This window comes from Diadema setosum, chromosome 6 (genome assembly GCF_964275005.1).
Source record: "Diadema setosum chromosome 6, eeDiaSeto1, whole genome shotgun sequence".
Taxonomy (NCBI): domain Eukaryota; kingdom Metazoa; phylum Echinodermata; class Echinoidea; order Diadematoida; family Diadematidae; genus Diadema; species Diadema setosum.
This window is the reverse complement of record NC_092690.1, coordinates 1,539,466-1,555,493: the sequence shown is the minus strand read 5'-3', so window position 1 is coordinate 1,555,493 and position 16,028 is coordinate 1,539,466. Positions and strand designations below refer to the sequence as shown.

Sequence of the window (16,028 nt, the reverse complement as noted above, 5' to 3'; positions counted from 1 at the left end):
TCCAACTTACTTTTGACGACACTTTATAGGAAAGGTATTCTAAAAAAATAGTACTTTTACTTCACACAGATGAACATAATTATCATTTTTTTCATACTATCATTCGAAAGCCTGATTAGTTCCTGTTTTTCTGAAGACATCGACTCTTTTATAGCACAGTTGCCCTGCTTCATTAAATTCTAAAATTGAATAAAAAAAAAAAAACTCACAACAGGCGAACATAAACAACGAAAAATGAAACAATTTCAACAACATTAAAACACAATAACACACACACTAACACACACACACACACACACACATACACACACCTACACACAGAAGAGCGGCGAATCTGGCCTCAGTAAGAACATTAGACAAGGGCCGGAGTTTAGGCTGGACGTCGCCGCCGCCACCTCATATTAAAAGCAATTGAAGACAATACATAACGTGAGTTTTAAAATCTCTTAAAATAATTCTTTTGAAAATTCTTTATGTTATTTTATTTTGGTATTTTTTTCCATCTGCTATATTATGCATTTTAGGTGGGAAGTCTCTTTGTGACTGTTGGATGATAACACACTGATATAACGACTCTCGAACTATTCAGGTCAGTATAGAAATATGTATGTCAGATTGAAATGACTATAGTTACAGGTATATGCCAGAAGTAGACGTGGTTTATTACCGCTGAAAAGTTGAAATCGATTGCTCTTTCTTTGTAGGTAAATGATTTTTGTTGAAATCGCTTTATTTTATTATTTTTGTGTAGTTTCAATGATGTAGTAGATTGACGCAACCATAAATTTGGCATTGGAAAAAAACATGACTCTTTATTCTTTTTCTTTTTCTTAAATCTGTCCTGACACTTGCATTAAGAGTTTTGATAATGTTTAAATAACTATTAACTTTATTTTTTTCTGTGTCACCGCAAATTTTCCCTCAATGTTAAGAACAATTCTCTTTACGACCCTCAAACAATTCACTATACCTTAAATTGAAAATAATCGTTAATGAAATGGTTTTATTTTATCAATGTCTCAGTGAATCCAAACATAATGTAGGAAATGTGAGTATTAAAAATTCGTATTCCTACTTCTTTCAGGTAAAAGAGATAGTAACGTTTTTAAAATAGTCAATATCGATTTGGGTTGCCGCTCTAACATCAATATACAGTGACCCTGAGTTTGAAAATTTGGATGTTTCAAATTCACGTAAGATTCAGAGCCTAAAGTCTGATTTGAATGAAACGTCTACTAATCTGTTTCTCCCATCTTGCTCTGTGATTATTAATTACCATCTGTGCGTCTTGTCAATAGGTGCATTACTGCTATTTTGTGTGAAATTTGTGTCCATTTGTAATAGACCCTTCGGCATGGAAAAAGTGAAAGGCAACTCAATTGGATATGGTGTGAAAATGAAATCTTACTGTGTTGTGTAGTAGACCTTACTAAACTACTTGGTGCGGAATTGACATTGTACAGACTTCAACGTCGATAAATTTCAACGTCGATAAACTTAAAAAATCCTAAGGAATGTGTAATGGTGAATATGGCTCCACTATTGTAGGATCTCACGCAGGATTTTGCATAAGGATTATGCAAAGAACACGGGGAACAGCGATTCATTTCCTGTAGATTCCGACTGCCCCAACTTTGTTTTGGTTCTGTGAAAAAATTCCATCTTCAATACATCTGGCAATGCGAAGTGAAGTGATTCCATCTTGCGTTGTCTTTGAACAGTTGCAATCGAAAGTTGTTGGCGTTAATACCACTACTACCAGCCTATCATATCGTCCTTGCGCGTGCGTGCGCACGCAAAAACAGTGGGCCTTCCTCTGACATGTCTGACAAACTGCAAGATAACCTCGCAGGACTGCAGGGTGTGGTCGACTATGTGCTGGTTGGATAACGGGTTTAATAGTGTGAGCGAAAGCGAAGGAAGAGCACAGTCAGTTTCGTAGTTCGCTGCTGTATATTGCCTGCTCGCAAGCCACACAGCTCCGCCGCACCCATCCCGGCTTCAAGCGCGCTTCTCTAGCTGCAAGCAAAATCCTTTCTTTGGTGCATTTTGGAACGACATTTGTGCGGTAAGTTCCCATTCGGATTCTCCATGTATTTCTCCCTTATATAAACTGTTTTAACAAAGCAACAACGACATAATCGTATAAGAAGTTCATGCACAATAGGTGATATCGAGGCTGGCAAATCCTCCGAAGACTCGAAAAATGGTGATTTCGTTTCATGTTATATTTGAAAGATATCGATCTGTTTCTTTTCATTTGTCTGTTTCTTTCTTGAGGCACACTCTTTTACTCTCAGTGACACATCAACACCCTCACACACACACACACACACACAAACACACACATATACTCAAAAATAGGAAGATAGCCGTAAGGCACACCAGAGACACCGCATATACCACACGAAAGCTGTGTGTATAAGTGTGTGTGTGTGTGTGTGTGTGTGTATGTGTGTGTGGGTGTGTGTGAATGTGTGTGTCTTTGTGTCTGTGTGTCTGTGTGTGTTTGTGTGCGTGTGTCTGTGTGTCCGTGACGGCCGATCTTCACAATCTGCCCTGTGTTAAGACAAGTGGGACCTTCCGGCCATTTTCCGCTCTATTTATTCCAGTATGAATAATGATACGATAGCTGTCACTATTACATTGTGATAATTATAACTGATATATAACTGATATGATTTAGTTGTTTATCTATCCATGTAACCAAAAGAGCGTCCTCTTATTCTGGGAGATTTTAGAGTAGGCATTACAGTGTTAAAGTTGTCTTGAATGGCTTGTATCGAGATAAAACGCGAGTTAACATCACTTGACCAGCTCTTCATGAGGGAACAGAGAATTATTAAAATTTTACTTCAGTTAAATGCATTATTTACCATTTGCAGATGAAACAAAAACTCAGCTTTAGTGCTTTAGAATAATTCCAAAATGTGAGTTAGGAATAAGAGCAACTAATGTAAAAATGCTATTCAGTGAAATCAATATTGTTAAATATACAAAAAGTGAACAATAGTCATAATAAAATTGTTTCTGTAATAAACAGTGTACATTCATGGTATACTGATAAACAATAGTAATATCTCCGTATATTTTATGCTTTATTGTGAATTTCTTTAGATCGTATTATGTTTTGTTGTACAATTTACCTCCACATATGCATCAAATATGATAACTCAAACATTTTGCTTTTTTAAATCACTCCTCCCAACGGTCAACAATGCCTTTAAAGACTCAATGAATGTTGACACTTCACAAAACTGGAAGATTAAGATTTTGCTCTTCATTTGTCGGTTTATCTGACCTCATGATATTGAAATGTTTTCTTAAAAATCCGAACAGATTGTCTAACAAAACATCCTTAGTTCTATTCATCCAGTTCCATGTATTTGCTGTACTCGTATTTCTGTTGGAAGCATCCTACCAAAATATTCATTTATACGTATAGATGCCGCGTGGTGGGAGCAAGCCGAATCAGCACCCCACGAGCATGACGAGGTTTTTGTTGGAGCTACGAACTTAGTGACCCCCGTCCAATCTGTGACCTATTCGTCACAGGATCCCCAGTGTTCAGCGTATTGCTTCCCATTGACTCAACATGTCCCGCAATGTGAGGTTGTTTCTCTCTATTGTTGCTGTTGTTGTTTTAGCAGCTATTGCAGTATCCAATCGACAGCCCTTAGATTAAAGCCACACACTTGTACTTTGCAAAGAGCTATTGAGATAGAACTCCTGCCCCTCCAAAGTCGAGCACTACAATGATGCAATATAAAACGGAATTTTACAAGGAGTCTTTACCTCTATTGCAATGTAGCTATACTCCCCCTTTAAGTACTTGCAATAGATAATGTCGATAGCGACGGTACAATGATATACGTATAATATACGTATTGCTGCTATTAGAACTCGTCGATTCAGATTTGTTTTAATAATATATCATTGCGCCTGCTCTCTTGACAATGTAAACCTTTACGCTGTGCTCGAGTCTCCAATGTTTTGTATCATATTGAACGTGGACATGAAAGTGGAGGAAGACGGAAAAGGAACCGATGGGCGCTGATTACCATCGTCGTTATTGTAACCGTCCTACAGTATAGTTTTTGGAGAACAATATGTATGCCAGCTGCGAAGATCGATCGAGAAATTCGGCTACCCGTACAAATTACACTAAAAGAAATCATGATAGAGTGTTTTTTTTTTTTTTTTTTCACTTTGTATTTTTACTTGTCTCGCCCTTCCTTTCAGCCTCCCTCGGGAGATTTGGAGTATTTTTTAGCTCTCACAATAGTACACGACAATTTTAAAGGCAACGTTTAAAAGGGTAAAACAAACGAACGAACAATAACTGACAAGAAATAACAACCCTATCCCGGAAGACAGAGTGAAAGTGGCTGTAAGATCACAGTTTATCCTGATATGAATTACGAGCATCCCAATCCCCCCGACAATACGTCTACCTTAATTGTCCTTTTGTAGGGTCCATCAAGGTCCAATTTCATTTTATGTGCACTATTTACCAATGTCGTTGGTACTTGAAGGAGCGGAAAGTCGGTAGGTGTAGTGAAATAACACTATACCGCCATTAGCTTCGCATTCATTGCTAATCCGTTCAACGTTCCTTTGTCTACATTTTGTGCAACGAAGTAAATGAAAATTATATCTTGTTAATCAAGCTCTGTCGTGTCTGTGGAAGCGAGCAATCTTAGCCGTCCTCCTTTAGGCTATTACCCATAGGCCTAATGACAACTGCAGTTTGTTTTATCTAACCAGAGACGATAAAAGATTAGAAACTTTTTTTAAACAGAATAAAAACATTTTAAAAAGAATAAAAAGATTGAATCTATAACTGAAATGCAACACAGTAAGATCTGGAAATCCGTCATATACAACAGCATGCTGTCTGCTATGTATGACTAATCGACTGCATTTAAAGATTGAATAATAATGAACCATTTCAAGATTAAAAACCTGCCTTAAAAAGCAAAATAATGGCGAATGTAGGTACTTTATAACCCCTTGTACTTTTCTATTCCATTTTTCAATTATTTTTACTCTGCTAGTGTAACGGTAATGTTACGGGTTATAAACAGCATAGAAGTCAACTACAACAACAACATTAACAACAACAACAACAACAACAACAACAACAACAACAACAACAACAACAACAACAATACAATATAAATAAAAATATGTTTACCGGTAAGGGAAAACGGATCCTCAAGAAACAAGAAAACGTTTCGTGGCACCGGAAAATTAAAAGACTCAAACATTAATCATACCACAGTAATTGCCATGATCTTGCCTAATATTATTGTAGGCATATTTTTTTTTTCTTTTTTGTCTGAAAGTACAGGTTAGGTATACAGTCAGACCGCAGTACCCGATAATTCGCTTGTATTTATTCAACTCGTATGCAAGCACGCCTTTGGCTTGCATACATGAGCTGCGGAAGGGGATTTTGTCCTTTGGCTTTCGGCAAAAAAAAAAAAAAAACTTAAATATTCACAAATTGGGTAGCAAATTCAAGGAAAATATGTAAACCATCGTCACATCTTACTCAAATTATTGTAAATGAAAAGTATCATGGCGGCATAATTTGAGCTTGAAAAGTGATGAAAAAGTGATTGGTGCAGTACACGTTCAAGGCATCAAAAGAATACCGAATTCACTTTGCATCTCAATGAAAATGCGTATTTGGTATATCTCTTAATCTTTCTATAAATGTAAACATCTTGACAATTTGTTGCTTAAACTGGTCAGGAACCAGTAAAATATCGATGTCAGTACTGATTAGCTTGAAACAGTGCAATCTCAAGAGTAAGCTCTCTCATTGGACAGCGCTTGCATTCAGCGCTTGCATTACGTCATTACGCTGCTACATAAAATTTGTTTGATGCCACTTGCGGTTTCTTGGCACGCGTGTAGTTCAAGCCAAGTTCAAGTGCTGAATGCAAGCACTGTCCAATGAGAGAGCTCTTTCGCCTCACTGTACACTTTGTGTGGAGCATAGTTTCGGCTTAGGAGTGAATTTTACAGACATTGCAAAACAGAAAAAAAATAGTATAAATCATGCTTGCATCTCCTTGACTCCAATATATGATGAGTATCTAAGTTTCCTCTCCACGAAAAAGCCAAAATCAGAAACAACAGTTTCTTAAACCGGTCAGGAACCAAAAACGAACTTAAGATGACAGCATCTTCCGTGAAAAGCAGGTAAAATTTACGCAAATTCAACTGATTATATCGTCATGATAAGATCCGATATTATACGCAAATTTAGTATCAAAATGAAGATCAAAGTCTGCAGAACTGTACCGTGACTTGTAGCCATGAGGAATGTATGCACAAGTCGCTACACTGTGAAAACCATAGCCTCAAACTCTCGCAAAATCTCGCACGACGTGACACCTTTCGAACGCAAAGATCGTCAACGAGAGTGCTGAATAAATCTTGCCGGATCGGCTCATTAGCATACGTGCTGCGGTCTGACTATATTATATACCAACTGAAATATGCTGGAGAGATTTCTGATAGAAATGAAACTTTATCATTTATTCTATATTTTCACTTCCATGCCTGACCTTCGACTGTTTTTGATGCATCCGTTCGTTGTTGTTCATGTTGAGAATTTTCTCTTGCTCTATAATACTCTCGTAGCGGATGCCAACTTTCAAGGTCCTAAACAACTCAATTTAAAAAAGCATCCGATAGAAGTGAAGGCCATTGAGGCTTACTCTAGGTGTATTGGAGTCATTAAGGTCCCTAGATGCATTTTATTCACCAGGGAAGTGAAATGATAGCCTCGTGGGGGGGGGGGGGGGGGGTTGGTGACACGTGATGATTGGCAGTGTATTCATGCGCACATTACGGCACGCGCTTCATCAGGAGCCAAGCCTAGGGGCGGACGGTGGGAAATGTGCGCTGAACCAAAAAGAGTCTATCAATATCCTCTTAGCGTTTGTGAGTGCGTCCATCTACGTAGTGATCTGCAATGTTTTAGATGTCTGTGCTTGCGTAGTCTGGTTTCCAGACCCTTTGCCAACTGTACTCGTTTTACAAAATGCCCTCTCCGCAGCGACGAAGTCGATGCCTTTGCCGAAGGCAAACTATCCACATGAACCTGCTACTTCTTTTGTCGTTAGAGGGCGTTAATATTCTGGTAAGGAAATTAGTACGAGTCGACGGTCTGGAAGCCAGACTAGTGCTTTGCGGGGATACAGCAAATGCATTTCAGAGACGTATCGTGCTGATTACATTAATATTCCGATCTAATTTGCGTTAATGTGGTGTGCTGTGGTTTGAATAGTCAAGGTTAGTTCAGCTCGTCGTTCTTTGTGATCACTGTAATGGTAGACTGAGTTCATAAGGCTCTAGGGAGGCTGTATCCTGTAGGTTGAGACAGAGGGAGAGAGACAAGGAAATAGAGAGAGAGAGAGAGAGAGAGGGGGGGGGGGGGGAACAACCACACAGCCTCTATCCAGATGCAATTTACTTATTGTCAAGGACAGCCAGTATATGAATGAAATTTGGATTAAAAACTGTCCTTTGTTCTGTGTCCCTATGCAGCCTGTCCCTGACTGTTCTTGTTGTGTGAAGTTATTATGGGATTGCTCTCCCTGCCTGTTTGTCATTTTGCCTCTGACGAAGATTCTGCTAGGATCGAAAGCTCAGGCCCCTTTGGACTCCAAACAATGAGAAACCATGAGACACAAACTATGAGAGAGGGAGAGAGAGAGAGGCTCGTAAGAGAGATCCGTGAGGATGGCATCGGGGGTGGGGGGGGGGGGGGTATAGAGAATACACAACAGGTCTATCAGTACTGCATTATTATAATCACTGACGTTTTAGAGAACAAAAAAAAAAACAACAAAAACTCTCAAAGGTATGATTTTTCAAAATGTTGGTTTAATCCTTGTGCCTGTCATCGCTGGATTAGAATACTTGAATGATTCATGATGCCCCTTTAGGGCAACAATAACTAAAAATGTAGAGTTTTATAACAAAATGAAGTAAGTGCCATTTTTAAACATTTTACAATATTCAAGTCCATCATCAGATAGAGGGAAATTCAACATTCCAGAAATGCCTTGTGACGTAACAAGGAATAAAGGCCTACAAGCTCAGCTTTTTAGCATTCCTCCCCATTTCCAACATTTTCCTATACCTACAAGTTTTCTGTAAATTTATCCTTTACTTTGTATGATGACATTTATGCACTGTATTCAATTTTTGTAATATATCTATATGTTTTTGTTGGAAATGAAAAATAAATGAATGAATGAATGAAACTAGAAGTGATGATTGAAAAATATCCTGTATTTTCTTATTGTTTTCTTTGATTTTAGCAACTTTAATCGCGAATATCCCAACTCAACAAGAATGGAGTGAGATCGTTTTTGCGATAAAATTCTTCATAATAATATTATGAAGAATTTTATCGCAAAAATATTATAGATAGATACTGTAGATCTAGGGCGTTCTGGATAGAAGATTTGTGCTACACAGAGTAGGTCTACATGATTAAAATCCATGATATCAATTCGATTTGATTGTCCATTCTGGACGTCTCAGACTACGCAGATACGGTCACGTGCATGCTGTGGCGTACCCGTGAAGTTTCCATTGTTTCTTGAAAGAAAAGCCAATGCCATTTTCCTATGATTATGTAGTAAAAACTGTCAAAGCAAAAGTCGCTGGTGGGTATGTAAGTCGCAATGTAGATATTCCGACAGAATACCAGCCCAGCCCATCTAGTCCATGGGCCAGGCCAGATATTGGTACCATCTGAGGTGGCAATACCTTTTTGGTGTCATTTTGTTTGTCGGGCATAGATATGCTTATCAAGCTATGATAGCATTTCCAAATGAGTAGCTTAGTCATAGTAAATGAATTTTAAACCAATTTGGTTTCGTTGTTATATCGCTGTACTTCTGAATCGAGACCAACCGCTATACAAAGAAGAGCACTGTCTTCTGTATGTTCGCAGTTGTTCTGTTGTAAACGCGGTGCGCTTAGTCTTCATTCAAGGCAGCGAAGGGAATATCCAAGGGTTATGATGTCCACAGCGCTTAGTCTAATATTCAAGACGGCGAAGGGAATATCCAAAGCTTATGATACAGTGTATATCCCTTTATCTAAACACAACAACAACAAAAAAGCAATTTCTCGTGAATTTTAGCGTCTTTTTCAATTATTTATCATTTTCCGGTGAAAACGCTGGGTTGAAAACGCTAATACCACGCCACTGTCGCTTTATTTCAATCCAACAATGAAAGATTATGCAAAAACAATGTACCGGTACACTACAATACATTATAATTAATAATGTTGTAAATGAACAGTGTGATTTTTGTTTAAAACTGATGTATTTGTTGAGAGGGTGGTATAAAAACAGTATAGATAATCCATTTTATTAGGAACTTTAGATATGATAACGGTACATTGTTCTAGATAAAGACTAAGCGCACCGCGTGACAGCTGTGGACATCATAACCCTTTGGATATTCCCTTCGCTGCCTTGAATGAAGACTAAGCGCACCGCGTTTACAACAGAACACCTGTGGACATACAGAAGGCAGTGCTCGTGTTTGTATAGCGGTTAGTTTCGATTCAGAAGTATAGGGATATAAAAACGAGACCAAATTGGTTAAAAATTCATTTATTATGACTAAGCTACTCATTTGGAAATGCTATCATAGCTTGATAAGCGTATCTATGTCCGACAAACAAAATGACACCAAAAAGGTTTTGCCACCTCGGGTGGTACCAACAACCCATTTTTCGGCTCTTGGCCCATGGACTAATCAGTAGAACATGCACCGTGATAATTTTGCGCGCGCAGTTTCGTGACCTCTGTGCAGCTGCCTTAACTCTGGCATTCCCGTTTAGCAAACGTGATGAAATGCTATGTGAACTGTGAATATGAGTATAATAGCAAAGGCTTTGCCTCATAAGAATATTCTGACGAAGGAAAATAATTATTAGACGAATAGGAATTTCTTGCCAGAGGCAACGGAATGATTGGCTGGCTTGGGTCAAAGTTCAAGGCAGTACTCCTCGGTAGTTACAAGAAAGTGACCTACGGAAACTTCGCTTTATTTTCTCTCAGTTCGTTTCACTGCTGTACCACAGCTTCCGTCCAAATTGCGTAGAAGAAAATAAGTAAACGAGAAGATCCTTAGATAGGTATGCAATAAAAAAAGGTTAAAATAACAACTATGAATATTGTAGCAAATCTGTATTTCCCACAAAAAATCACTTTGTTTTCAATTTTGATTGTGCTATTTTTTCGTATTAAAGGAGTAGATTTTTACTTACTACGTAAATGTTTTTGATCAAAATATACATGTAAGATAAACTTTTGATTGCTCAGACTTGATACGGTGTCTAAAAAAAAGAAATTCAAAAATATGACAATTACTTATGTTGACATACATTTTTTGGCTTACTTTTTTTTCCAATCTCTTATTCTTTTTGTACAAGTAATCCATATCCAATATGTTATTATCATTATCATCATCCTTGTCATCACTGTAACTATAATCATTATCATTATACCACTTCTACTACTTCTACTACTACTACTACTACTGCTACTACTACTGCAACTTCTGCTTCTACAAGACTAAAGCTACTTGTGTTGAAAAGAAGACTGATCAACTCCCAAATTCATTTCTTTATTAAAGTGTTCTCAATAATTCTTTGGCGTTAATGACTCATATCATGTTCAATATCTCATTATCATTATCATCATCCTTACCATTACAGCTGTGACTAATATCATTATTACATTATATCACCACTACTTCTACTACTACTGCTACTACTACTGCGCTACTACTATTTGTGTTGAAAAGGAGACTGATCAACCACAAAAGTCATTGCTATTTAAAGTGTTCACAATTCTTGATCGGTAATGACTCTGCTGACTTTACAGTATATATGTATATATATTTATTTTCATTGGGAGTGGGGGGTGGGGGAGGGGGCACACCGGATGCTTGAAATCACAAGCATATTGTAGGGGCTGGAATTAAAGATCATGTTTCCATAAAAATGAACATGCCCCGCCCATTTCTTTTTTTTTATCTACTCAAGCGATAGCGTGGCATTATTGAAGATTTCAAGTATTGTTCGGGTGCAGAAGTGGTAGGAAATTGCATGCCCAAGGGCAGCTGAGTGTAGATTTGAATGCTGGTCGCATCCATTCACACAAGTATACTGAAGCATTTTGCCAACGGAATATAATACACACCTACGCGGAAACGATTCCGTCGAGGACCATAGAGTAAAATCCTTTATAATCCTGTCAGCTGGGGGATCTACACATTGCAACACTGTGATGTATGGAATTACAGTTCATTGCATCATGGAGCCTTGTTAGATTTCAATGGCGTGCAAGACTCGGTAACCTTAACAGCAACTGCTTCCTAAATTTCAAGGGAGGAAGTAGAAAAGAACAAACAAACTGTCTAAATGCATTTTTTACACTCACGACATTTCCTGTTTTTGTTTTCTTGTTTGTTCTTTGGATTTTTGTTCTGTTTCTTTTTTTTTTTTTGTTCAGAATGTTAACAAAGTAGAATGTTATGCGAGGAGTAATATTCCGACCTGTTCCTTCCGCCGTGTTCACTCGCTGAAATTGCTTAGTTGTGATATGAAGATATTTATCACCCATTTTTTTGTTTTGTTTTTTGTTTTGTTTTTTTTGTTTTGATTTTTTACACAACTGACCGGACAAAAGTAGGTCATCACTGAAAAGTCGGAAACAGGTAGATCATTTTAACAGCGAACGGATACGGAATCTGATACGGATGTGGATACCTAGAGGAAGAAAAGGAAATGGTGGGAGGAAGAAAAAAAACCTGTTAAATATTACTGAACATGATTATAAAATAGCCACCTGTCCTCGACACAAACCAGATGAAACTTGTTTCAATCTACGTTAAAACAGGTGTTAGCTCTACTCGGTATGTTGTAGTCATCTCCTTATGTATGATAGTTTCAAAGATTGGATATCAGGCGGACAAAATAGAACGGCTCGTGAGGAATATATATAGGACGTTCAAGAATTTAATTACAACCGCTATTGCACAATCGATTCAAGAGTTATGAATCTTTAATATGTTGGCGTTGCAATGACTGGATAAGGAGACTAATGGAGTTCATGACGTCATTTGTGGACAACAGTAGCAAGAAAACAAGTTACAAAGAGAATTCCACAAAAATTTATTTTCCATGAAAATTACATCTTCCATCCACTTCATACTGACATATGGGAAGCAATTTTTCCACCTGCAGTTAGTCAAGCACTCTTTCAGTAAGCTAGAAAAGTGAAAGCAAGTTGAATTTTCTTTTATATTTTCTTTTTATTGTTGTCCACACATGACGTCATAAACTCAAGTAGTGTCCTCATCCACTGGTTCCAACACCAAAACTTTTACAATTCCTTACTTTTGCATCGATTGTCCGATTTTCCTCAAAAGTTCACTGATGTGCTCTACTATTGTTGCTGCTTTCATTCAATCCACATTTCTCTTTGAGTTTTGTTTTCCTTTAAACATCCTTTGTAGTGATGTTTCCAATTAAAGTTGCTGCATTCACTTAATCCACTCAATCATTTCAGACAAATATCCCCGTTGGCACGACTGACAGAAAACAATGGTAATCTATGCCAGCAATCTATCGCTGTTGTCACAGCGACCTTGTTAGCGGTTTTACGAGATAAAGTATGCAAAGTATATCACCGTGACTCCATTCACTGGTGAGTGTTGGATTTTCTTGAAAATGATGCCTATTACATCGGGGTGGGTTATGTTTACAATTTTTTTATGAGGTCAGCAGCTACTCGACGGAAACGGTTGAAAGGTATAGGATTTATTACGACAGAAACTAAAGAAGAGCAAAGTTTTCAGTAAGAAGAAGAATGACAAATATAAAAAATGCAACGGACAAACGAAAGACAAGAACTTTCATTTCAGAGATTAAAGGCTCGTATAATGAGTTCCCGATATTACATACACGTTGACTGTGATTTTATTTGCACTGTTGCTTGTAGTCAGCGATGGTACTTAAAGGGAAGCAGTCCTGAGATTTTCACTGTACTGATAATTAAGAAGAGTAAAAAATATAACCTTTCACCAATTTATACGCGTGGACATCAAAAATTGTCTCCGTACGCGATTTAAAAAAAAAAAAAATAATTCCTGCAAGCGATCGCGTAAGAGCCTGCCAAAAGGTGCAACGTCATTGATGCCCTACTCTCAAGTTGACAGCCGTGCCTCAGAAAACCAATTTAAGTGTTCAAAATGATCATATATGATTTTTTCATAAAATGTGACAGTATGTGGTTTTATTATTTCAAACAAAATATTTCAAGCTTATTTATATATACAATAAATATAAGAATAAATAGTAAACATGTATTCATAAATAACTAGGGATGACGAGCAGAACACCACTGGAAAGAGTTGTGCATCGATGACGTATGACTCTCCGCCAAGACTTGCTCATTTGCAGAGTCACACTTTTTTAACCGAAATGTACGAGCTTATTTGGTGATTTGAAAGTTTGTTTTTGATGAAAGTAGTTCATTGGAGGTACCAACAACAACATATTTTCTTTAAATTTTGTAAGGACTGCGTCCCTTTAAAGGAGATAAGAAAGAGACATATTTTCCTGAAATGATGTGAGGGCCAGTCGATGATTAATGAATGAAATATCCGTGCAATCTTTCACGTTAATACATAATGTTATCTGACTGTTATCTCCAAAAATGCAAAACTCGTGTTTCTTTTTTCATTCAAATCGATTATTCATTTTATTATTGGAGAATGTATCTCATTTTTTTTTTACCTTATTTCCATTTCATTTCATTTCCACAACTGTAGTGAAAGAACAAACAAAAGACCATGGGAAGCAGAAAATAAACAAGAAACTAAGAAGGCAGGGGTTCATGATTGATAAATTCACGTTATGTGTTTCTTGTCTTTTTTTGTGTTGAATGTAGATAACGATTCAGATATCTTTCCCAATCTTTTTTACCCTCCATGGACTACTTTATTGCTCAATTCCAGTATTTGACAACTGAAACTAATATCTTCAACCGAAAACCATTACTATTATTATTATCATTATTGCGATTATTGTTATTGTTATTATTATTATTATTATTATTATTATTATTATCATCATCATTATCATTAGTATTATTATCATCAACATTATTTCAACATTTCTCGAGTTATCATTTTCACAAAAAGATGTTGGAGTACTAGTAAATATCACTATAAACTTAACTTGTGGCGTGCCCGATACGGAAATAAAGAAGCAGATTTCATTAGAATATCATCAATACAAACAACATCCAGAAATGTCCGTGTCAAAGCAAGTGAAGCAAAATGCAAACAATACATTGTATGGTGTATGAAAAAATAGGCGATATCCAACACCGTTTAAATACGATAAAATCTGACCATGTTACATTCAAATACATTAGAATGCTCATGGAATTTAACCCGAATTCTGTGTATGTATGTCATTTTCATCTAGAATAACACAGACGTCACTTTCGAAGCATCATACTTGAAACTTTGGGCATGTGAGTTCTTGAATAATTTTTAACGCAGAATCCTTCAACGCAGAGGGAGTGAAAGAAATTCTAAACGAAATTGAAGTAATGAAATTCAATTATTTTATTTTAGTCCCATTTCAAGCAAAGGTCGGTATGACTGCAGTCTCACATCATACGGCGAATTTAGCTCAGAGTCCTTACAAAACTAATGCAGTAGGTCTATGGACTTATGATATTGTACTATACATGCTGTCAATTAATGTAAAGGGAAAAACACAAGGTCCTTAAGTTGGCAACGAAATACTTTTGGATGATTTCATGTAGAATAAAAGTGAGAAATAAGGCAAAATTTGGAAGCCGGTAGGATTTGTTGTTGTTGTTGTTGTTTTATAATTGGAAAAAAAGTCGAACTCAAAATGTAATGTAATGTTATTCTATGCCAAGCTGTTACATTATGACCGTCTATCAAAGTCAAGTGAAAGTACATGTAGGCCTACATTCATAGATTGACTAGCATGGCGACAGGATGAGATTGAGGTGAGAGTGAAACCACTTCACCGAGTAATTTGATAATTATATGGAAGGATACGTGATATAATGTGTGCAATAATATACATACGCACACACACATAAATATCCACACAGGAACACAGTTGATACATGACGTACATGTATTATACAAGTATGTATTAGCTTATCATTGCGAATGTCTTTGCTATTGGCAAATTCCGTACACGAGAGTTCACAGGGTTGCATTGGTATGTCCATTCCCGCAGTTTGACCTGTTAAGTCTCTCATCACGTGGTCATAATGGAAAAACAAGGATGGTGTACCTCGTGGTCCATACTGGATTCCGGATGCTTCACCCGGTGGTCTTTGCGCGCTCTCAAATTAGCATTGCGAGGAGAGTTAATGTTTCAACAGTGGACCGAGCAACCCCAGTCGGTCTGCGCATTAACATTATATTGCATTGCCTTGTTATCAATACTGCGTTGATTTTGGCGGTAGCCATTCTCATTCACAAACTGAGTATCATGGGATATCTGCCCCGTCGTTTACATACTGTTATTCCTAGGGGCCTTGCAACAAAATAACACAGCAATGGATGCCGCCTTCACCTCATGTAAAAAGCGCAGATTCGTCGTTGTGAAAAAAATACATGGTTGAAAATAGGATTAAGAACTAATTTGCTGTAACAGATAAGGTCCAATGTAAACTTAATCGTACTAAACTGTATTGACAGTGGCTTCTTTTAACTGGGTCTTTGGACAAGGAAGATACGATTAAGGTATTCCTGATCTTTCACTCTTCACGGAGTGTGTGGTAATAAATTCATTAGTGCTTTCTACTGTATATAATTATAATTATATATTATACAGATATTGACTTACCAGAGGTGGAATATAACATTTGAGATCCTCGCGGGAAGTTATATTTTTGTCGAGGATTATTATAT

At 37.2% G+C, this 16,028-nt stretch overlaps 1 protein-coding gene across 1 annotated transcript in view; it reads left to right on the top strand.

The window, feature by feature from the left end:
- The first annotated feature begins 1,945 nt into the window (after positions 1 to 1,945).
- Positions 1,946 to 16,028, top strand: part of LOC140230083 (uncharacterized) — a 47,722-nt gene continuing 33,639 nt past the window's right edge. Inside the window, exon 1 of the mRNA XM_072310292.1 lies at positions 1,946 to 2,068. The gene's annotated coding sequence lies outside the window, so the exon portion shown is untranslated. The remainder of the gene's footprint in view (positions 2,069 to 16,028) is intronic.